We start from the raw sequence: 26,012 nt of genomic DNA on the forward strand, positions 1-26,012 counted from the left end.
AATTTCAAAGCTATTATAATTTGTAATAACATTCAATTTAGATTAAACCAACATTGTCTACATTTGACTATTCACATCTATCTCGCAGGCTGTATAAATCTTACGTTTTATTACCTAACATTGAATTCTAATGAATCTCCGAAATAACACGTTCAGCTCGCAGCCCGAGGTACTAGCTTTATGAATATGAATTAGGTATAATTCTGGAACACTTCTAGATAGCTGTTATTGTTATTTAGAATATCTATCGATTGTCTGCGTGGTTATACGGAGCTGATTATATTAGGTACTAGCGTTCCGTCCACGGCTTCGCCCGCGTGGAATTTTGTCTCAGAACAACTTTACCGCGCGCGTCCCTGTTTAAAAAACCGGGATAAAAACTATCCTATGTCCTTTCCTGGGACTCAAACTATCTCTATGCCAAACATCAAAATCGGTTCAGTGGTTTAGGCGTGAAAGCAAGACAGGCAGACAAAGTTACTTTCGCATTTATAATATTAGTATAGATAACTTGAAAGCAGTTTCGAGCACGTAAAAATAATATGTATTTTATTTTTGTTTTCCGCTGAGATTTAAAATAACTGTCTGCTATTCTTATACTACATTTTGATATTATTTAAATCAGACAATAAAAGTTTAAAACAGAGCAATTTCTCCCTTAACAAATAACATAAATACGCCTACTTTAATAAAATAATGGCACATGTATACTACTTCAAAAAACTATGCATAAACGCATACATGAAATTGTATCTAGCATCAAAAAAGTCCTTGCATATTATCAGGATATTTATCAAAATGTAAAGGGCGCGTTGCAACGAGGTGTCCATTACTAAAATGACACTTTTAGTTCACGTGTGCAGTTTTTTTTTCCATTTTGCACTCTCTGTTTTATGGATGGCAGTTCATTACAGAAAAGCTGTGTGCAGTTTGTATGTGATATAGCGAGCTTGTGTCTGTAAAACTTTTTGATAACTCTATATTTTTTTGTCTTATGTGCGACAGATACAAACGAGAATAATCATAATTTAGATGTTGTTATTGATAAAATATATATACTCTTACTCAAAATTCAGAAAGATTGGTATCGTTGTCTTTATTAATCTAAGATAATTTCAGGGAACTTTGAAATTAATGCATCACGTCCAACTACAATGCTATAAATTGTTTTTAAATTACCTGAATTTACAGAAACTCTGGTCAAAGTTACCCTGAAAAATTTTAAGTTACCACTTTTAGTAGCCAGATTCTGTCGTAAATCCACAGTGATGATACCAGCATGTCGTTGACATAAGTATATTCAACAGCTCATCATCATCATCATCTGAGCCATAGGACGTCCACTGCTGAACATAGGCCTCCCCCAATGCTCTCCACCCAAGTAGCATCAGATTATCTTCATAAGGCATTGACGATATCTTGAAGACTAATAGACTAATTCCAGCCGTTGTCTTGGCCAAGACAATAGTCGCACCCAAGAAATCTTGAAGTTATCCCCCAAGACAATGGTAAGCAAAAAAGGGCACAATCCTTTGGAAATCACTGAGACAGAGTTAAGTCAACGCTTAAGGCAAACTTAAACCCTAATTAAGAGTGTAGTTTTAAGAATTTCTAAACAATTACTATAATATATCTTGTAGTATGACTGTAGACAAGGAAATAGAGTTGAAGATATCTTGAATACTTATTTAAGACTAATAATTATTTTTAGAGCTAAGGTTTATTTAACTTCATGAAGAACTATGTAAGACACTTTTTATTAAAGAGGAACTTTAATTTAGAAAACATTGTGATCTTTAACACTAAATCAACTTTAGATAAAGGTTAATGAAAATGGCGATTACATTATTTTAATAACTAATTTATATTATGTCTAGAAAAGACCGTGATTTTTGCATAGGAAATATAAAACGCAATGTGGTTTCTCGTGTAAAATCAATGGATAATGTTATAAAACAGGAGGGCCTTGAAAAAACCTAATAAGATCAATAAAATATTACGAAATTGTATTGTATAAATAAAAGTTTGAGGTTATAAAATAATATTTTATTTTATGCAAACATTCTTAGACATTTATGCAACTAGAAATAATGTAACAAAGACGTACTTCAATTTAAATGTCCTCTTGTTATGATATTATTGGTTAATTTCTGATTTATTTTTTGTTACACATAGCTCATAATGGCGGTAATTCTAATTTGTCTTAATGTAGCAAGAGTATAGAAGATTTTGAATTTGTAAGTTTAGTAAAGAAAGAGTTGAGTCAAGTTATACTTTACATAGTATTCGTTAAGAAACATTAGATTTAACTTACACTTAAAATTCACTTGATGAAGTATTACTTAAGTGCATGTGGTATCAAGTAGATCTTTAGTTTTAATTAGTTAAAACTAGATAGTTTTCATTCTGTCTTAGTCTTGCTAAATTATTGGTGCTGCTATACATTAGAGAACAATTCATTTACTAACTTATTTATTTTATTAATTACAATAATTTTCCCTCGACTTTGTCCGTGTGGAAGTCGAAAATGGTTCTAATGGGACTAGTTGGTTTTTACGTTTTTAGTTTTATTATGACATATAGGGGAAAGTTCGGTATATTGTACTGGTGGGTAAATTGCACCACCCTCATATTTCGTAAAGTACCTATTCTTTGAACTCTGTATTTGATACACTCAGCGATAAGCAATTAAATTAATTGAATATCGGCCATATGATTTTTGCCGTGTTAATGAACACATGACGTATTTTATTGTGAAAAGTTTTTATTTAAACGTTTTTATGGAATTTTTTTATCCACAACGATGAAGCTCTTGGCCTGTATCTCACCTGATGGTAAGTGACGATCAGGCCGAAGGTGGAAGCGAGCTTCGCCCGGAATCCTCAAACACGGAGGAACTGGCTATCTTACCTCTAACTGCCGGAACACAATAATGATGTTAACATTGTTGTTATGGCGACAGACTTAGGTAAGATGGTTGTAGCTGGCCAGGCGGACTTAGAACAAGCCCTACCACCTACCAAACCGAACAGAAAAATCTGCCCCCACTAGAAATCACTCTGCGTCTGAAGCAGGTGGTCTTACCACTAGACCACAGAGGCGGTTAAAGAGGAAAGAGAGGAACTTTTAACACTTTGTAATTTTGTTAAATTTCATCGCACAGTGTTTCTAATTTATTAAATGAGAAGATTGAGAATCGTAAATTAGTGTGGATTACAATTATTACAAATATTTTTCGGTAGTTATTATGTTAAGATTTTTTTAAAGTACCTACTGTCACCTAGTTAGTTAAATTGTATAATATCATTGTTGCACTCAACTTTACCATACAATTTCGAAAATATTTTAGACAATATTTTAGTAAATCAAATTTTATATTTACTTATAATAGCATAATTTAGTTCGCAGGCGACCGCACGCATTTTGTGTCAAAAATTAATGCACGCAGGTGCCCGCGGCGGGCGCACGCCGCGGGCGTGCATTACGTGATCCTGTTTTATCGAAATCGTCCCGTTAAGTGTATTTTTTCTCAAAATGTACTAATTCTAGTAAAAAGATAATTAACTTAATCTTCAGAAAACTATTTCTAGGACAATGGTCTTTAAAAAGTCCTAAGTAAATCTACGAATACTTTATTTACTTTGCAACACTTAAATAATACTTCATCTATACTATTTAGTATTAAGTGAGCATACAAAAAATCTTAATTTAGTAAAATAAGATTTTTTTAACTTAAGCTAAGAATAACTTAAGACCAAATTATCTAAAGAATACTTAACTTGGTTTTGGGTATTCTTAATTTGCTTAAGTAGCGCTCGATGAAGAATATAAAGTCTTAAAGAAAAAAATCTCTACTCTAAGTGTATTTGGTTTTAGCTTAAGTGTAAATTTAGATAGAGTTAAGACAAGTAAGATTTTGCCATTAATACCAATTGCTACTTGGGCATGTTGCCCGGTTGGTAGCGGCCTGCGTCCAGCGCCTTCCTGCTACCTTTATGATGTCGTCGATCCATCTTGTGAGATCTTCATTCGGGGGGAGGGGATTCAACGAGCTCATCAAACTTTAATTTCTTGTTGCAAAATATTACAACGATATAAGATGCCAGTGTTTTTAGCTTGATTTTGTCGTTTTATTCTCATTAAACCCTCATTGTTTTCGCAAACAGCTTACCAAAGACCAATAAAGCATCGGACAAAGGCCCCGCAAAAATCCCATCTACCACCGATAGATATTAATCCTCAATAATCTCCTATCTGATTTTTCTTCGATCCTCAGTAATGGGAAGCTTCTGCATGGTTGGGTCGCATCTAAGTTTAACGTTTGTGGTGCAGCGGCCATTGTGGCTTAAGGTTTTGAGCCATCGGTTTAAAGCACGTGCAGGCTTTGTGTGAAATGTAATTGGCGACAGTGTTTTGTTTATGTAATGTTAGGACTGAAAAGTTGTCATATTGTGTCTTTTTAAGGTAAGAGTGAATTAGCATTTACGTCTAACTTAACATCAGGTGTGATTGCGGTCAAATACCTATCTTGTTCTGCATTAAAAATTCATATACTTTTTAACATTAATAGTGACAAAACAAGTACCTACTACCTATTTGATATCGAAATCCAGTCATATTCATCGTAGTACCCGTTGTAAGTAAATTAACCTTTAACATTTCGTAGGTAACTTTATCCGCGTTAAAAATGTTTTATAATTTAATATTAAAAATAACCTCTATATCACCCTTTGAACGACAAGCTTAAAATTATACCCACACTGAGCTCATAATTTCAAGTTAACCCTACAAAAATTGGCACCAGTCTTTTTAACAACGTGCAAACAAGTCCCGGAGATTGGTTCATTCACGGCTCTGAAGCAACGGACCCAACAAAGAAACTTATTAACCCCCACTTACTAATGGACGAGTAGAGGGTTACATGATGACCCTACCTTTATAATGGTAATACGACGCTTGCAATTTGCCTGTATTAGTAGTTGGTGTACTTACAAAAACGTTAAAGTTATTCTACACTGCTTCTTAAGTTTTTTACCAAGACGTTCTAATCTAAATGATACTGGCTGATAAAAAATATCGATGACAAACTTGTTCGACGTTTAAAACCAATTAGTTTATATTGAAAATTCCACTCGCATTGTCTATGCAGAAGCACTAGCCAGTTCCATTTCGTACGTTCAACGTTCGATTTTTAAAATCAATTTTTTGCCAGTCTTTTATTTCAGGCAGGTGGAAAGAGTTCTTTAACTATTCAAACGCTGTATATTAAAGATATCGAATTCCCGCCCCTCTAAAGATGGAATCTCGAGTGTTGAGCTCTTTGACGCGGCGTTTCTTTTATAGTACGGTAGGCGGAATGTTAACTAGTGTGAGGCTTGGGCAGCGAGCGTTGAAAAGAGATGTACACACGATACATGCATAGTTTAGATGGCACTTCTGCTTTGCCAAAGTTAATGGAACTTGTAAGAGAGAAGCGATGAAAGCCCCAGTCTTATCTTGCTTGTTTAAAAGTTTCACGTGACACTTCTTTTATCGCACTAAAGAGGTGGTTTACGCGTAAAATTTTATGCGAGACAAAATGGGGTTTGACGTAGTTTGAGATGAAATGACTGAGCCGAGTATATTACGAGTTAGTTTATTTTTATTTATTCAAAGGTGAGAATGTCGTGAGTCGAATATAGACTTAAGTAGAATTAGTACAATATCGTTCTGTTGAATAATGACATAAATGGTACAAAGTTGTGACATGAATTTTACACAAATCCATGAGCCTCTGACGAACTTTTATAATAACCCTTAATGGAAAAAAGGAAAAGTTTCTGCAATTGTAATATTCAAAGGATCCTGCGGGAAATCTATGCGGTGTCGACGAGATTAGCAATTAATTGAAAGATACCGCCACATTGCGAATTGAACCGGATTACTTCAAAGCTTTGGCCTAAAATAAAATAGATTATTTGGCCGCAGATTTCGTGAAAAGATCAATTTATTGAATATTTAACTTTTATTAGTACGGTGACACAACTGGGTGGTAATTCATTTGGAAGAATACGGGGCGTTTATGCAGACTCTTCAATTGTCAAATCAAATCAAATTACAGTATGATCCCCTCCATCATTAAATTAAATACAAAAAACATAATGACATAAAAATACTATATACTATTTTCAGCAGAGAATTTTAAAAAATCGTAACTACCTACTATGGTTTTATTTTGTTTCTTGACTTTCGCGGTCAGAAGAAAATCGGCCATGACACCACGATGTGTCAATGACTTGACAACTTTTTTCCATTACTGCCAATATTACCGTCATTTTAATGTAGAAGTAATCTACCAAATAGTTTCTTTATGGCTAAAATCCATTCCACGAAGGATGGTCCTTCGCAGAATTTGTGTGAAATTCAGAAGGATGGATATTTTCGTTTTACAGAAAACGAGTAATTGGTAGTTCGTACATTTAGCTTATTGAATATGAATAGGCTATTTTGATCATTATCTTACCAGAAGGTAGTCGCAGTAATATGTTACTAACATTTTATAAAATCGGTATTATTTGCTTAAAAATCTGTAATTAGCGTTATCAAACAAACCTTGGTTCATAACAAATTCGTTCCCAATACAAAAGGCATTCTTTTTAACATGTCAGTTGTCAATATCAAATCGAAATTGCATATCGCTCATCTTTAATAATCTCCGTTATTAAACAAAGGGAAAGAAACAAAATCATAACGTCTCAAGTGAACGTTCTTAATACAGAACATGGAATAACGGCTCAAGTGAAGAGCGTTCTTAATACAGGACATGGATCATCGTGAAATATCGCGGATATTATTCTGAGGCAAGGACCGGTTGTCGGACGTGGTCGGAATACAAGCGGGGTATTATCAATTAATATACGTATCTAGAACATATTTTCACTTGAAAATATGGTGTGCCTCAGGTAGGACTTAGAAATCCATCATGAGTTATATTATTTTGGCAGTAGGCATTTTGAAATCAAATCAAAATCAACAGAAAGAATTGTTTCACTGGATTATAAATCTTTATAATATCCTTGGAAGGAAATCAGTCATTCAGATTTCTGTGGTAGGTTGATGTGCTACATTGTTCAATGTAGAGCAGTTCGTGGTTTCCAAATTGATTTAATAAGTAACAAATTAGTTATTGAAAAAATAGCTATTTTAAAGGCTAAAATATCTATTTCATAACACAATCGCTGCTATTAAGCCGCAGACCAGCATAAACAAGTAGATTACGCACTTAGCGCGCGTCAGTCTTGTAATTTGAAGCTTAAAATATCTCCCTGTAACTTTTACCATCGTCATCTTTTGGTTATTTAAGGCCATAATGGCTTCTAAGATGCGCAAAGGGTTTGCCAAGATTCCTAGTTCTTGACACCAAGAGATAAGGTTCAGTGTTGTACAGCAAACAAATCTGCTAGTCATCGAGGTAAATCTAAGAGTTGACCAGGATGCCTGAGAATTAATAACTTGTCGTTACTAAATCTTAAGACGGCGGGAAAGATTGGCTGCCTCCTGATCTGGTAGTTTGAATACCTGGCTACATAGCATAGCTACGCTTGTCTGTTTGAATCCTAACTGGAGCAATAATATTGTGATGAGTATGAGGAAGCCGATTTCTCCATTGATTCCTCTACAAGACAATATTTAGGCAAATTTTCTTGCAAACTCTGGCTATATTTAAGGCTTGATAAATATCAAGCAGCAATTCAGTTCATAAAAAGATTGACACAAAACTACAACCCTTCATGGCTTTTATTAAGTCACTGATACGCACGTTAAAACGTCGGGGGTCCAGCGGTCAATATGTGGGTCAGATCGGCCCGTAGCACTTAGTATTTTACTCGTGGTTACTTTTTGGTTGCGCTTCTTCTCAGCACTTGTCAAATGTTTGTCTGGTAGGGCCAAAATATTGAGACATATAACGGCTCCTTAAGACTACATAACTTACATACTTAACTTGAAGTACTAATTTATGTAGGTAGTTCAAATAAATAAAGATATTTTTGATTTCCCCTATGTTAGGGTTGCTGGCAAAATATATCGTTCAGTCCAACAAAAAAGATTGTTCCACAAACTTCCACCCCTCATGGCTTTTATTAAGTCACTGATACGCGCGTTAAAACGTCGGGGGTCCAGCGGCCAATATGTGGGTCAGATCGGCCCGTTGTGTTTTACGTCGCACGTGAGGGTAACGGCCCACTGTCCATTGATTCCTCTGAAAGCGTTTGTTATGGTCTCCGAGACCGGATTTTTGTTTGGTTAACTGCAATAGAAGTTTCTTTTGATAGTTTCCTTTGTGTGTAGACGGCGCATTGTGTGCAGTTAATGGCGGATGGTTGGCTTGATGTTAACAAATTGACGATTATTTTCAGATAAAGTTAAGGTGTTTTATTATTCGTATATTATTAGAATAGATAAATCAATTGGGATTGATGGATTAATGTTAATTATACCAGTCAATGGGAACATTCCGGGAGTATCGTTTTCCAGGAAAATATCATACCTTGTGCTATTGGTATGAATACTTTGTATTATACCTATATCAGAGCTACATTTTTATAAATATAAATACTCATTTTATAATGAATCAATCCCCCTTAATCAGTGCGTACATACATACCTAATTAAACGTTGCTAAAACTTAATAGGTGGCAATTAACAATATTCTTAGAGAAATCGTAACAGTTTCTGTATAATGCAAATTATTAGCGGGCAGAACACGGGGTCCGTATTATGGTTATTAGAGTGTTAAGACCACCTAATGTTACATGTAAAGCGTGAACACAAGGCTACTGGGAAGTAGATGGAAGGAAGGTCACTGACCAATGTTTTAGGGATCCCTAATCCTTGAAAAATCTCCCACTTGTTCCTTCAAAGTCAAAGTCAACGCACAGCCCAAACCACTGGAAGGATTGGGCTGAAATTGGGCATGCAGGTAAATGTTATGACGCAGGCATCCGCTAAGAAAGGATTTTACGAAACCCCACCCCTAAAGGGGTAAAACGGGATCCACGCGTACGAAGTCGCGGGCGGCAGCTAGTAAATATGTATACAAAATAATATAGCAAAGCTATTAGAATTTAGAACTTTTAACAATAGACTAAGCAATTGAAACCACTTAAAAGTCATTACAGGTAATAGGTATTTCAGTGTGTACAATTTAATATAAGTACCTGAAAGAACTGGTTATTTATGATTGGGGACAAAATACTCGTAGATTGTACCAGTATATTACGTCACAGGTCAGTAACAGTAATAAACTTCTTTTCAGTCTAATGCCGTTTACGTCTTTACGAATTTTCACAACAACCGGTCTTTACTAACCCCAGGTGCTTTCTGCGACCTTCACTAGATCGTCGGTCCACTTACACTACGTACGTAAGTGAAGTATTACTGTATAATTACACATACGGAACCCTCGCCGAACCCCGCTCGCTCACCTATTTTTTATTAATTGTATTTGCGTGTTCAAGCTATCGTGACCGGGGCCTTTACAATCGGCCGGGTATAGTCTTAGAGTAGGCGCACACCGTTGATTTTTAGTTGGCCGATAGTTGTGCCCGATTTTAATTTGTATGTAGAATCGTCCAAATCGAATCAGCGTAGTGTGCGCACTCCCATACATGCCCATACTGATCAACTGCCCGACTAAACTATCGGCCGACGAAAAATCAACGGTGTGCGCCTACTCTTAGACCACGTTCAGCGAGCAATCGAGCCGGTATTCTTTTGTTATCATAGCGTGTTGCCGCCTTTATTTTGATATCAAATGTGTTGGCGGCTTTTGAAAATTATTAAACTGAACAAAATACGGTCGTGTTCGCGTTTTGGTTCATTCGGGACTAGTAATTCATTTTCAAATGTAAACAAAAGACTGTTATCATCGCCAGTTTGATAACAGTCCGTTGCCTTCGGTTTCGGCCAGCGACTTTTCACTAGTTCCCACTCTACATAGGTGTAGGGCACCCTACACTACGCTTATGCGTTGTGGTCTCTCATTTAAGAGTACTATAGAAATAATATTACATGTCTTGTATGCAATTGTGTCAAAAATTATAGACTTTAAAGAATGTCACTTGGAATTTTCTGATTTTAGTAAGACCGAAATTAACTAACGAGACGGGCGAGTTTCTCGTCTCCTAAATGTTGAGAATATACGTAGAAGTGCCTTTAGTTAAGTGTTTCTAAAAGCTATTCACAGCGTATACAAACATTGAGACTCCAATAATATTGTCTTTTCCCATTTGCCACCACTTCGGCAACCCATTATGTAGTTAGATCAATTTGAATAAGTTTCGCTTTTACACCATCTTGCTTCACTACCTAAAGTTGAAAAACGTACACTCAATCTACTACTACTAGAATATTTGGACAAGGAGTGATAATACAGTCTTAATCAAGGGTACCTAGTTGAAAAGTTTTTTTTTATCCACAACGAGGAAGCTCTTGGCCTGTATCTCACCTGATGGTAAGTGACGACCAGGCTGAAGCGAGCTTCACTCGGAATTCTCAACCACGGAGGATTGCTGTCTGGTACCCATATTACAAGTTCTGCTTAGTTTAGGACTTGACGGTGCAGTGTATATCCAACACTATAAAAAATACAACTAACTCTTCAGACAAAAAAAAATAAGGACATCATAACGTCAAAAGTTAAAACAACACATTTCAGCTCAATTAGGTACTGGAATCTCAAACAACCCATTGAGAAAACAGTTCGAAATAAAAATCTTTTAACAGTCAACCATCAAAACTTCCATGAAAAACGTCCCGCCGACTAACCCTACACAATTCACGGTAAACGGCACCACGGTCCCTTCAACCCGCCTAATAATTCCGTCGTGCTCACGGCCCGTGTAATTATTTATGTCGCGGTGTGTTTACACACAACTTTGAGTTGCAAACTTCACGGTGCCGTAGGTTTGACGATCGCCAGGCACAGGTGAGGGTTCAGGTTTAGGTTAGGAGATAAACTAGCAGAACGAGTGCCCGTTAAACATGCCTGGTGCCTCTGGTGGCAGTTTCATTTAATTACAAGACGGTTGGACAAACTTTCGTGTTATTTGTTGTCTTAGTTACAATCGCTGACGCTCGGCGAACGACTGTGAACGAGCGCGAGCAATAGTTCGCGAGCGAATATACAGATAAATGCGTTGTAGCTTACCTGTATGTTTAATTTAACCTCTTTTTTGTGCATTTCGATGTTTGATTTACTATTTATTTATTTCTACATAGTCTCCACTCTCCTTTATCAAAGTTAAGCATTTTTGTAAGCGCTTGGGAACTACTTTCTAGCTACTTCATTATTATTACTCGTACTTTGGTGATCTCAGTCATCAAAACTGAGTCTTCCCAAAGAATATTAAAATTTAAAGCACTGCTTGTAACATCATTATCCTAATAATCCCGTAACGACTACTAAGCAGACTTGTGTAATATTTTACAGGCGCAATTCGAGTGTTCATACATTTTTCAAAGCGAGATTACGAAATAATGCGTGCCGGCTTATTACTGTAATAATGCCATATGTGTTCGTCCCACGTCGCGACGGCAGGTGTGTTGGAGCTTAATTATTTAATAATTTACCTCGAAACTTGCTAAGTTTTTATTCAAGAGCACTTAGGCTAACGCCCGGCTAGATTTTTTGTTTTAGTTTACCTAAAAACGTACTGTGATTTTTAACTAGAAAAACTAAGTTGGCCAAATTAGAACTCTATTTTCTTTTAATCCTTCAAGTGCCAGCAAAACGAGACACAATAGAATTCAATTGTCTTCCACTTAAGATTGTAAAAGTTATGCCCGTTTTCACCATCAATCCCTAATTTTTAAATGACCCCTATGATAACACATAAAAGGCATTTTGGTTTCATAGGGGTCACTTACAAATAAGAGATTGCTGGTGAAAACGAGCATTAATCAAATAAAGCAAGCCTACAATGATTTACCCCACATGGGATTAGGTTTGTGTCCTGGAGTATAACTTCTATAGACCTACTTTTCTTATAATATTTATGATTATATATTTATAATTTGCAACCTCATCCTCATAGTTCATAGTGGAACATGCTTAAACATGCTAGTGATGTTAGAAAACTTTGATAGTTCCCATTTACCACCAGGGCGGCAAACGGGCTAGTGCAGTGGCAGCCGGGAATAATCTGATCCGGCCATTCTACATTTCTCAGCGGCTGCGTTAGCTGTCCAGATAAGCTGTCTGAATCTAGCCAGGATGAAATTTCGGACTAACTTTTCAAACGATAAGGTTAACATAGACATAAAGCGGCTTTGATATTAGAAATAGTATGAGAATGGCTTATCTAAACTCTAAAATTACTAAACGTTTTATATTATTTTTTAACTGAAAATGTATCATTTCAATGTTTGAGTTGATACCTCTTTTAATTGATTTTATTGTAACGCTCTCTCTTACTTATAAAACTAACTGAGAAAATAAAACATTAAAACCTAGCTTCTAATAATTCTTTGTGCGCGAACCGATGAGATTTTTTCAGCCGAAAACATCCCAAAAAGTTTCTCTCGCCACTCCGTTTCATTTGTTTACTGACACTAACTTAACCCTAAAATACGAACCGCAATACGCACGTAGAAGAACTAAATAACGGTCAGAGTGGTCCCGAAATATTAAAGCGCCCGACCCCGGTTATGAAACCGTTTCTGTTTAATTCAATTCACGAAATTAGCCTCGTAAAGAAGTACAGTTTGGGCGTAGACTCGCGGTCACCATTTGCAGGTTGCAAGTGCAGTAATAAGTTGGGAATTCTTAACTTGGATTTATTGCAGACTAGCTTTCCGCCCGCGGCTTCGCCCGCGTGGAATTTTGTCTGTCACAGAAAAACTTTATCGCGCGCGTCCCTGTTTCAAAAACCGGGATAAAAACTATCCTATGTTCTTTCCCGGGACTCAAACTATCTCTATGCCAAATTTCATCAAAATCGGTTGCGAGGTTTAAGCGGGAAAGCGTAACAGACAGACAGACAGACAGACAGACAGACAGACAGACAGACAGACAGACAGAGTTACTTTCGCATTTATAATATTAATTGGGATTGTACAGTATTTAGTTAGAATGATGTCGTCATAAGGTCGTATAATATGACTGATCATCATAATCGCTCCATATTTTAAATAAAAATCCCCCTCTTAGTTATAGATGTAATAAAAATACAACTTTTGTAAGAATTTTACCATTAGTAAGAGTTGACCAAAAAGGTCATTTTAGAATGAAAAGCCTAAAATAATCACCTATTTTAAAATTTCCTTGTCACGTTGGCTAATATAACGTTATGGTCAAAGAGAAATTTTGATGATAACAATAGGTAAGTACCTATGTTAAAAATGATAGGATACATATGCCCGTTTTCACCATCAATTCTATACCTTATTTTTAAGTGACTCCTATGGTAACACATAACAAGAATTTTGTTTTCATAGGGGTCACTTAAAAATTTGGTGGTGAAAATGGGCATTGTTGTCTCTAAAAATATTAAAACATATTTGAGGGTTGACTCAAATTACACACAATTGTTTTTCATTATCAATTCATAGGCAGTTATTAGTGGTGTTCATACAATCTCTAGTAATATGACAAAATAATGATAACATATCAAAACCTTTCGCTTCCTTCAAAGGCGTATCTTTGAGTATTATTTTCTTTTCTTCTTCAAACGCGTGGGTGTTACAACAGTTTATGGGGCGCCATTATTTCTACAGTTGTTCCGCTTCGTTGGGCACGGACTGAGCTGTTATCTAGTGGTAATAAGGTGCATTTTTGCAATACAACTGTATGAGCTGATGTGTACTGTACGCTATTCTTATTGATAGTTATTTGGCGGTTCTACATTCAATGCTCATTCTGTTATTTAATATTGATATTACATATTTTGTACTTAAGTGGTACCTACATACGTGAAGGCATATTTTTTAAATAGAGGTATGTGCTTTTTTGGTTCTTATAAAGTTGATTTTGGATGTAGAGCTCGTAAGGTTGAATTCTACATAAGTCAAAAGTTAAACATACAAACTCTACTGAAATTAGATATATTATTTACGTTGTGAAATGTGATTATTTTCATGTTTCCCATAGTAAAAAATATTTTAATCCCAGTGTAAGGTATTAGGATCATTAGGATGTATACAATGCACTTATTAAAATTGCGTATGCATGCAAGGGTTATTGTTAATAAATTCTCTAACATTTTTTGTAGTGTCACTGACATAGTAGATCTTACCTCTAAAAGGATAATTAACACGTAATAAGTTAGTTAAGTAGCTTTATAAAACTCTCAAAAACTCATTTATTTTTGCAAGTAAGCTTTTAAAATGCACTATTACACGTCCCAGTATTAACCCTATCACTGCTTCAGGACAATAAATGGGCCATTGCTGAGAAGAAGTATCGCAAGAAACTCAGTCACTATTTACTATGCAAGTACATAATATGTTATTTATATCATAGATTGCGATGCTTTGTGCAATATTAGCTCTTATTGCATTGATTACGACGCGTACGAACATCTCGCTGTACAGTCAACCACATGACTATAATACATTGCAAAATACCACCTATTCCAACTACATAGGTAGCATTGTATAGCTTGATCTGCTGTAGTCTGTAAGCAAAGGAAATTAACCGAGAGCGCGGCTCGTGATACCATTGTTTCATGGCTTACAAAATTAGTCGCACTAATTAATTAGAAGAAACGCTTTCTGCATACTGCAATCGGTGAAAGATAATTTAGATTTTGAGTTAGGTACTGTGAATAGAATTATGCATAGTTAATGGGGCCTTTTTTTAATAAAATAAATATATTTTTTTACTTTTGATTACATTAAGAATTCTTTGTAAGTAATAAGTAGTAGTATTTTATTGCAAAAGAAAATGACCGAAAATAGTGACTGCGTTTTTGCGCAGCTTCTCAACAATTGGTGTATAATATTGTGCCGAAGCAGTGGCAGGGTTAAGGTTAAAAATATTAAAACGCGTAGAAGCTCACTTCTTAAAAAAAAACAATTTAAATTCTTCATTAATAGGCTTTTTCCAGGACACTTACATACACAACACACGTCCCAATGTAGCTTGCCTTACCACCACTTCGAGAAAATAATAAATTGGCTGGTGCTGAAAAGAAGTAACAGAAGAATGTCACTGTTATTTTTATGACTAAATGGCGTCTAAAATGCATAGAACTTTAAAGTGCGCGAGCGTTTTAAAATTCATAAATTTGTAAATCAACCGTTACGCTGACGATAACTGAGTAATAAACCGGTTTTATACGCGAAAAATTTCACGTTATCACAACGGCTTGCATTTTTTATCTGCCGCAACGCCGATGTTCGTAAACTGACGGCGGCCATGTTGTTTATGTCACGTAATTTGCAAGATTAGTCAGTTTCCTCCAATACATTTGTAAAGAAGCATGACAGCTGTTTAGTAATATTCAAGTAGGTGACAGTATTAGGAAAATCATTTTTTTAAACTCTTGTGCTACCACTGAATGTTGACAGTCATTTAGACTAGTATTCTATTGACCAAACCCCGCAATTTTGTTTACCTAGATGACTTACTAATTCTGATTTCAAAACTAAAATACTGAACCAATTTTAATAAAAATCAAATGATATCAACCCGATAGATTGATAGATTTCTACCGTAATAAAACAAACGAATTGAAATTTTCCTTCTTATTTGAAGTCGGTTAAAAACAAGGATGTTTAGATGTCAAATAGGAAGCATTTACCACAATGGCAGCCAGGTATTTACCTAATTTACCATTTACCTAGCCCCATACAGCGTTTATTCTGCCTGCACCATTCTTACGGCGCAAACAAACCCGGGGTTGTTCGCGTGTATTATTTATTACCCCGCGTTGGTTTTAACAAGCAACGAAGAGTTTACCATTACGACTGTACCATTTTGTGGCGCAAGTTGAAAACAAAATGATTCTTTCGGGTAAAAAAAAAACAATAAATGATGATAAATATTTCGAATAAATATCTGAAGGTAACATACGAATTCATGTTCAATAATCCAATTTGACACTTTGTTTGAGTAAATAAATTAAATATTTACGTGTTTAATTATCTTAACACTAATAATTGATCAAAGATAAAATCGAATAAAAGACCATTAATCGACTTCTACAAATAATATCAACAAATTAACAAACACGAGTCACAAAAATTGAGGTCGAGACCTATTTCAAAATGATTCCAACATTGCTTATAGGTAGTCCTTATTCATTCCTTAAAAATAAATTAAATATTTACGTATTTAATTATCCTAACACTAATTGAACAAAGATAAAATCAATTAATAGACTTTTACAAATAATATCAACAAATTAACAAACACGAGTCACAAAAATTGGGGTCAAGACCTATTTCAAAACGATTCAAACATCGTTTACAGTCCTTATTCTTTCCTCAATAATGAAGACTTAATTTTCTGTAGCCGAGTGTATTGGGGGAGCGATAATTAATTACTTTTGAGTGGCCATTAGTTAATTAATTAGGCGGAGAGAAGTTATCGGTATTGGTATAAGAGATACATGAGCAGTAAGAAAGCTTTGAGTTAAAGTTAACTTAGAACCTTATGTAGCTGTAATTGACATTATATTGCAACAAAACGTCTATGGGTAGTTTATTGTGCTGTTTGTACTAGTAGAAGAACATAGAAATAACATGTTGTCCTTGAGATTGGGCGTATCTTTTCTTAATAAGAATGTTTTGGCTTTTCTTGCTCTAATTGTTGCACATAATGTACCATTGAGTTTAAGCAAACACTGTTTTATATAAAAAAAGGAATGAATGAATGTCTAATGGGAATATGGGCTTTCTGAGTCTTCTTAATTTGTAGTACTTATTGACTTATTAATTGAAGTAACTTCAGTTTGGTTCGTTCATGTTGTGCCCTTTTATTTAAGGCGATAAAAATTCTTGCAAAAGTTTTTGCTTTGAAATTTGGTACTTTGTCTAACTAGTATCTACAATCGCTATCGCTTTCGATTTATACCACTCACTTTAGAGCACTGCTTTCAAATGTTTAGGTTCATATTTTGACATAATGTATGAGTAGCACGCCGCGACCGGAAGTACCCATTCTCCGTTGCACACTCTTCGCAAAATAATATGTACTTGTACTTGCCTTATTAATAGATTTGTATAGTTAAAACTCTTTAAAAAAGTTCTGATTAATAAAAACAGAAATAGAATTACGTATTGGGATATTAATATGTATCATCCTAGACAGCATCTCGCTTAACATTAGGTGCGATTGCCGTCAAATGCCTGTCTTGTTCTGCATAAAAAAGTAAATAAGTAATGCTATCTAGAGCAAGCCGCAGGCCGCTACCACCGGAAAGCATTGGGGGAGGCCTTATGTTCAGCAGTGAACGTCCTATGGCTGAAATGTTGATGATGATGATGATGATGATGATGATATAGAGCAAGATTTGTCTTATATGAGTCTTCCGCAAACTGTTGTGGTAATAACCGCTGAGCTATCGCACTGATCACCCTGTCCCTTTTTTCAAATTATCAAATCCGTTTTTCTAACATGAAAAGTGGTTTTAGAGTTTTACATAAATAAAGCTTAAGTTTTATGTCCTCTTTTTAAATAAATAAATGAATTGTCCCCGCCATCGCTTACATTTTGACCCACACATTCACCCAGCTCGCTCAAATAGGTCCAAATTATGACACATAGCACCGCGCCGGATGTACTCGGCGCGCACTCAGTACATTACCGCATTTCGGCCGATAAAAATGTACCAAACCCCGTGATAAGACCTCTTTTTGTTAATGCTCGTAATTTTCAGCACTCAGTGTGCAGATGGCTTTATTCGGCCACGTATGTAATACGTTGCCTTTGTGTAACAGATAATGTTGGAGTATGATTTCAGAAGAGTTTTATGTCCATGAGTCGATGTTAAAAATTGAAAGGAGCTTCATTATGAAAATATGCGTATTTACTTGCAGTCCTTTAAAGAATGTTTTATAATAAAACACCGAGAATAAAAACTTACTTTTGGTATAGACTGGGGCCAATCAGACCGACAAATAAGGAGTACAAATTATTAGAAAAAAATGTACTTGTTGTTGGCTCAATATTTGCCAAATTGGAAGAGAGAAACTGTAAAAATAATTGGATTATTCCAATAATCTTTTTTCAGCAATGAGAATAATGACTTTGAATCGCCCAAGACCTCAGATTATTGATAGTGGGATTTTCGAACTTATGTTGCTCCTCGTATTGAGCAACATAAGTTCGAAAATCCCACTACATCAACATTATTTTCCTTTGAAAAAATTAAGTGCCTTCAAAAAGTAAGCTATCGAGCTATGAATTTCAGAACTTTTATACGAACATCACACTATAATCACACTTCACACTAATAAAAACGAAAGTGTGTATGTTTGTTTCTTATTCACGTCTAAACGGCTGGAGCGACTTTAATAAAATTTAGTATGGAGTTAGCTGACACCCTGGATTAACACATAAGCTACGTTTTACCGCTGGTAACACCGCGGGGCACAGCTAGTGAAGCAATAAAGAACATTTTGATTTGACCTTAAACAGCTTAACCACTGAGTTACTAAGACATTGATCAACCTACGACTTATTTTTAAAACAAATAAACCAACTCGGGATAATCTTGTTAATTTGTATTCATATCACACAAGTTCGGGATTCTTCGCTCAAGAACATTAATGCCTGAGATCAAACTTACTAACGAATGTTTGGAAGTGAGAGACGTCGTATTAAGGTCGTGCTGAGACAGTGATACTCAAAGCCTATATCGACCCCAAGGACTTGACTTAAGGTCCTATGTCCCCTAGATGGGGCAGGAGGGTGTCCACAACAGTCCTCCATCGCGTTCGGTCTTGAGCTTCGCGTTTGATCTCGCTCCAAGTCTTGCCGATTTTCTTCGCCTCGTCTGCTACAGTGCGCCCCCAAGTTTGCTTGGGGCGACCACATTTGTATATATCGACCCCCAGGGGTTTATTGGAATCTCCAAAGGGTCAAAGCAAATAAATTAGGGAGTTAATGATAGACAGTAGAGACTTGAATTGTATCTTTCTACGAATAAAATAACACAGATAACTCGTACGATATGAGTAATCAAACATAAGTTAGATCACTTTAGATAAGTTACCTGTGTAGTCCTAGGATGCGCGATGTGAAGCCTTACTATCGCGCCATTTTATTAATTTTATTCGATAAGCCCATATATTTGTCGTCTAAAATGATCGATAAGGCTTTATCACGGCGCGTATCTTAGCCTGGCAGGAGTTGATTGCGAAATCTCTAGGGTCTAGCTAAAGAAATTGAGGGTCTACAATGATGACCTAGATTTTTTATAAAATTACACAGACAGACTTTTTATTGATGAGATGAATGAGATGAAACGAGTACGAGTATGTGCTAATTAGTCCTCACAAAAACGGAAGACATAGCAAGTGTGGTATATAACAAACAGTTTGGGAATCTTTGGTTTAACTAAGGTGTTGTACACAGTAATGAAACGCCGTTAACCACAAACCACATCTTTTGGCTTAGTTGCAGCGGCAAGCTTGACACTTTAGGCTAAGTTAAGATCTAAGATGGACAAGTAAACAGAAGTTAGCGGTCTAGCTTAATTAATAAGATTGACGAGTTTTAGAACTAACACAAAATTTGGGTGCGAGGTGAAGTCCATTTAGTTAACTACATGACATTTAAATACTAATTCACTTAGCCCCAACTTAATTGACATGACTGGCAGTTTTGTTTCGAGGTTGTCAGCAGTTTAATTAAAAATTCTAACTACTGCCTACTACAATTCTAACAAAACTTAGAATGTTTAATACACACACCACATTCCCTCACAATGTTATTTATCTACCTACTTACGTTAAAAGTGGCAAGTAAAGCCGGGGGTAGAAACTAGTGTAACATACATATTCCTTATTAGTTTAGCTGTCGCTCTATAATATCTATCGGATAACCCCATAACTGGGAGCTAACTCGATCACTAACATCGACGTTTACTTTGCTGAGCGTCTTTGAACTACATGTTAGTTATTTGCTATTTAGGTTGGTTTAAGTCATAATATGTATTTACCTTCATTCATATACGTGTACCCATACGCATAATATTACACACAGACATTATTGTTTACTTATTCATTCGAGTAAACGAAAAAACACTGTCCTCTGACTTTCCCTTTTCCTTCGAGAGAGAAAACTGTTTAAATTATGTATTTTTTTGTATGTGAGTATATTTATGGTACGGATCACGATTATAAAATATATTTTAATTATTATATTACTTGTAGTAAACTCACTCTATATTTTGTAGAGGCAGGTACTTTACATACAGCGTTTTGTCCTTGCGCATCAATTCAAATGATGAAACTTTTTCCATTGCAAATTAGAATTCTAGCATTATTATGTGTACTCAATTTGTGTCTTAAGCCTTCTAAAAAAGCGTGTTATCGTTATTTCTTGTTGTTCCACAGTTTTGAGCCAAGTGAGTATCGATCCGGTGACCTCTTACTTTAATAACGCGGAGATAAGCCTCGTAACCTTATAAATGTACGATGTTACCTATAAACACTTATTAAGTTTTTGTACTGACGACGGCACTTTTGTGGAATCTTATTTAGCTGTAAGAAGTGCTATTTTTCAACAAAACATTTACAGCCTGATGTGCTGTAAGCTTTACTTTGCCTGTATCTGAATGGCTAATACTATTGATCTGTACAGTACAAAATTTCCTATTGTTTTAAATTTTCATGGTCACTATCATAATTATTATTACTGACGGGATTGATACCATGTACCTTAATTTCGAGTTTCCGATATTTCGGCACTGTTGCAAGCGCCATGGTCACAGTAACTGAAGAAACTTGCGGCGCTTGCAAGAGTGCCGAAATATCGGAAACTCAAAATTAAGGTAGGAACATGGTAGCAATTCCGTCAGTAATAATAATTATTATAGTACAAAATATAGTTTGTAACACCCAAAGCGGCCAAAAAGTTGATAACATATCCTTATTCCAAGTAACAAAGACGTTTTGCGAACTTTATAGCTACTTTGGATGTCACGAACTATTTGACGCTGACTGTACCTTCTTCAAAACACGAGTGTAATTAAATATAGTAGGAATATTTGAAGGACACAGATCGTTCACTGACGAACTCAATGAAACGAAAGAAGGTACTTATTTCAACTCTACTCGTAGTCTGGTTGTCCGGTGGAGATCGCTTCATAGCTTTCGTTCGTTTCAGCCGAATGATGTCCACTGCTGGACAAAGGCCTCCTCCAAGGATTTCCACAAAGACCGGTCCTGCGTCGTCCGCATCCAGACAGCTCCAGCGACCTTCACCAGATTGTCGGTCCACCAACTACGTCTTCCGGCTCGCCACTCGTTTCATAGCGATAATGCCTAAATTGTGCCGTCTCTTGTCATTTCATTATTTTCTTGTGTGGTGTTTAATGATGTTCTTCTGTATAAAGTTCAATGTTCTTCTTGTGGCGGAGTTTTGGGCCGATGCTGTGTAGGTTTGTTGTCAACGCGACAAGAAGTAGAAGAAGAATGTTCTTCTATCTCTTCTGTATAAAGTTCAACTGTTTTTCTATCTATCACACATTATTCCATAACTCGAATATTCGTCATAAATCAGCCTGTCCACCGAGGCGTAATGCATTGTTTTTCAACAAAACCTGAAGCCAGGCGCATGCAGCGTGACACCAGAGTGGACACGTAGTTTTATTTTAAATCCGAAATACAGGAGGGCTATTCCGAAACGCTGTTTACGTACTTTCTGTGTGTCACCGTGGCTCATGCAGGAATCTCGCTTTGCGTGAGAGGGATGGCAACATTCGAAACTTCGGATTACATTTTTCAAAGTAACCCCCCAGGGCAGGGGAAATTCAGCCGAATATTGGAGTTTCGGTGTTGTGGTAGCTTAACTTTTGTATCAAAATATAGGATTTAAAGGCTAGAATTTAGGCCGAATAGGCTTGTTTTCTGAACGCGTAGGAGTTCGCTCAATAGATTCAAAGCTGTAGCAAAGGCGCAATTTGATTGTATTACATAGCATGACCAACCTAATATAACAATGATCTCAACAGGTAGGTACCTCACCTCACCCAGGATAACTGATGTTCTTTATAAGAGGTAAACTCAAGTTTGTTAAATCATCATTTACTCGTAGTACATAGTGAATGAGCTTCAACGCGTAATTTTAAGTGAGTTACATTAGTAGGTACTCAAGCTCGTTTTAGCTGTGTTACTCAAGCAGACTGGCTTGCAACTGAGTTGAGACCTATGTTTCTGTATTTTAATTGTAATGGAATGCGAAAGCTTAAAATCATCATTTACTACTAAATAACTAGTCTATCAGTACTTCAACATCAGTGAAGTACTCGTAGTTTCAAAAAAACTACTCATTGCGCCATTGACCCAGAATACTTACTACGAGGACCTCTGTATCAATCAAGCACTTAATTTAAGAGCTTTTACTAACATTTATACGATATTCAGAACAACAAGATTAATTTATATTCATTCCAAGTTCCGCAACTAAACTATAAGGTGAAATCTTAGACGGGTCCAAAACAACATGTGGGTAGGTTGCCAACTACTTACCGCCTCAGGATCAACCGGGACTTGAAGGCTAAATAAATACATGGAGCTCCCAAACAAATACACTCGCGGATCTTGTAGCATTTTGTTAATGAAACTTCATAATTGCGTGTTCCTTGGTGAAGACGTGATACTCGGAAGCTTTCGGGATTGTTCTCTTTAGCTTGTTTTTGAACTTAAAACTTTGAATGTAACCTTTTTTAAATTCATTACAGCGTGCTCTACCATGTAGGCATATTACAGAGCCTGCAAACAAAATACAACTAGTACTTGCTTAGAATTTAAGTAATGCTTGTCTTTTTAATAAAAACAGTTGTTCATGGGCCTTCGTGCAACATTTTGCAGCAGAATAGAGAGTAATTTCGCCAGTCAGAAACAGGTGTATTATTTCCCGTTATGAAATGACAATGACACTATAAGATAATGTTTGTGACCCTTTGTTGCGATCTCCCATTCACACTTTGTATTATAGCTTCTCTATACGCCTGAAAGTCAAATGTCAAACATTTCGTTTCCCGAACATAATGAACCGGCGTTTGTATCTATACTTGTTCAATTTCTGCCTTCCCCAAAACAAATCCACAAATTATCCCTCTAAGATTTTTCAATCCACGCTGTAACGTCCTTAAATATCTTAGGAGGCATTACAAGACTCGTATTAATCACGTCCTGTATTTCCCCCAAGGATTTTCTTTTTTCTCGTTGACCGCAGGATAATAATAAATTTTCCTAATTTGCATTTCATTTTGAACGCAATTTCTCGGTTGGATTGTAACCTATAAGCTCACGGCGATACCGCTCTTAATCGTAATGAATTTGCCGATCTTTGCTGTTGTTTTCGATGTGACGTGGATTTCGAAGATTATTGCAGATTGCTTTCCAACCCCCAAATACTATACTTAATATTATAAAGCTGAAGAGTTTGTTTGTTTGCTTGACCGCGCTAACCTCAGAAACTACTGGACTGATTAGAAAAAAAAAATAGAACATCACCCTACAGCTAATAGGGGCTAAAGAAAAATGTTGCAAAAACGGGAAATATTGTTCAAACTAATTTTCACGCGTACGAAGTCGCGGACACAGCTAGTGTAAAATATTTGTTCATTCATTTAACCCAGTTGTTCCTGAAACATCTTTTTACCTCAGATCTGAATGAATTTCACATATTGTTTTCAAAATGCGACTACTTGGACGAAAAAAATATTTAAAAAAAAATCCATCGCTTGGAAATTTCGGAAAATGGCGTTCTTTTAAAAGGACGCTAGCAAAATGTACTGCTATTACAATGACTAGAAAAATGAACCAATACTTTCAGCTTAACATAGATTTATTGAGAAGTGTGGAAGTTTTCAAAGCAAGATTTGGGATGCAATGTAACATTACATTTAGGACAGTAAAAGTTAGCTTGATTATGGCATAAAAAACAGCGCAGTTGATTATCTCTATAACTTATTATAGGGTCCTTTCCGTCAAAGCGTGAATTTTCACGGAAATTTTGAGATACTCGTGTTGCTTTTAGGTCAGTTTTTTTTATAACTTTCCAGTAGAGTCTTCCACTTCTGCGAAATTGAAGAAAATCATATGTGCCCTTATTATTTTTATAAATCTGCCAAGAGTTGTGTAAAGCCATGTCTAATCTGTGGCAAATCAATGAGAAGTACGATTTTTTCCTTTGTCTTCACCAAACACTGATTCAAAGTACTGTAGCGGAATCCACGGCAAAGCAGCAGTCTGCATATCAAGCCATGCCTCGAAGGATGGATTCATATCTCGCGCCAGCCAAATGTATCGTTTGTTTTTTGAAACAGTTACATCCGATTCTGAAGTCAAATTCGATAAACTTGCAACAGAACTGTGTCCTGATTCTGTTGATAAAACAAGCCTGCGTTTTGATAACGAAGAGAGCGGCATATTATCATCTTCTTCATCTTCACTACTCTCTTTTATATGAAAACAGATTTCCGCTTGTGCCCGCAGCTACGACCCAGGCAAATTGTGCAAAGTTACTTGGTTTTCATCACCTGAATCCTCGTCAGTAACATCAGCGTTGCATGTTTCAGGTGGCAAAACAATGATAGAATCAGGCACTTCCTCTTCGTCGTCCTCTTCCAGCTCTAAAACTATTTCATTCAATGATAAAGGCCGATTTCTTGCCTTATCTCGCGATCTAAAAAGAATACGTACGATAGTAGTACAATTTGCTATTGGTCGTTTAAAAGAACGGCAATTAAAACTGCACAAAATGCAAGTATTTTGCAATAATTTAAGTAAAATAATAATTTCATTTGAAAATCATATTGTTTTTCTACTTAGTTTTAAACGAAATAAACGAATAAAGCATGCTTGTATAATTAAATAAACATACTGAATTTCTCCATAGTAAACAGTTGTTTCTAAATAAATAAATATTATATTACATAACGAATTACACGAACGATGAACTAAGTGTGCGCTTTGTACACTCAACACGTATCGAATGAACATAAACATTTTATTTCTACGTACCCTCATTGTTTATAATAATTTTATTTATGCGGTGTCCTTTTAAAAGTACGATAGCAACAAGTGGGTTAAATACAACAGCAGAGTATGAGTTATTATTGCTTACATGCAAAATAAAGTAACAATGGACCCTAATTGTAGCTGAACACAGTATTTGCATTTCTAAATACACATTACATAAATGCAAGTTATTATTTGTCCGATTGGCTGTTGTTGTATTTGAAAGTTAACTGTCAATTATTTTAGCAAATCACCAAAGTTAGTACAAACATAATGATAAACATTCAAATACACATCTTGAAGCTATAAACCTCACTTATTAAATCTATGATGCAAAAGTGCAGTATGATGCGTTTGCTATGCTTTTATACATCATGTTTTATAATCTCACAAAATGATGGCAGATATAACCGAAGCTGCCAATACGGAGACCACTGAAGTTAGCTCAACTACTCCAGTAATCTGCTTGGTACTGTTTACCTTTAGTTCTAATCTTTAGCAGTAATTCTTGTTGAATGAATCCTAAAAATTATTAAATGACTTTTTAGTTCGTTCGTTTATTTCAGCCGAACAAATCCCTCCCCAAGGATTTCCACAAAGACCGGTCCTGCGCCGCCACATCTAGGCGCCTTCCGCTACCTTCATCAGATCGTCGGTCCACCTAGTGACTTTTTAAATATCGGTTATTTTAGCACACTATCAAACTTTCCACGTGGACACATCAGACTACATTTTCGTCGCAAAACTGCTCTTGGAACCATTTAAGATGCAAACACTGTTGCATTATTAGTTTGATATTTTAAGCTGTACTGTTTCACGTGCTTCATAATCCA

The 26,012-nt window shown here is 35.9% G+C and overlaps 1 protein-coding gene across 2 annotated transcripts in view; it reads left to right on the plus strand.

The window, feature by feature from the left end:
• Window positions 1-26,012, plus strand: part of LOC135077441 (tyrosine-protein phosphatase Lar) — a 538,711-nt gene that overhangs the window by 264,324 nt on the left and 248,375 nt on the right. The gene's annotated exons all lie outside the window — the stretch shown is intronic.

This window comes from Ostrinia nubilalis, chromosome 13, assembly GCF_963855985.1.
Source record: "Ostrinia nubilalis chromosome 13, ilOstNubi1.1, whole genome shotgun sequence".
Taxonomy (NCBI): domain Eukaryota; kingdom Metazoa; phylum Arthropoda; class Insecta; order Lepidoptera; family Crambidae; genus Ostrinia; species Ostrinia nubilalis.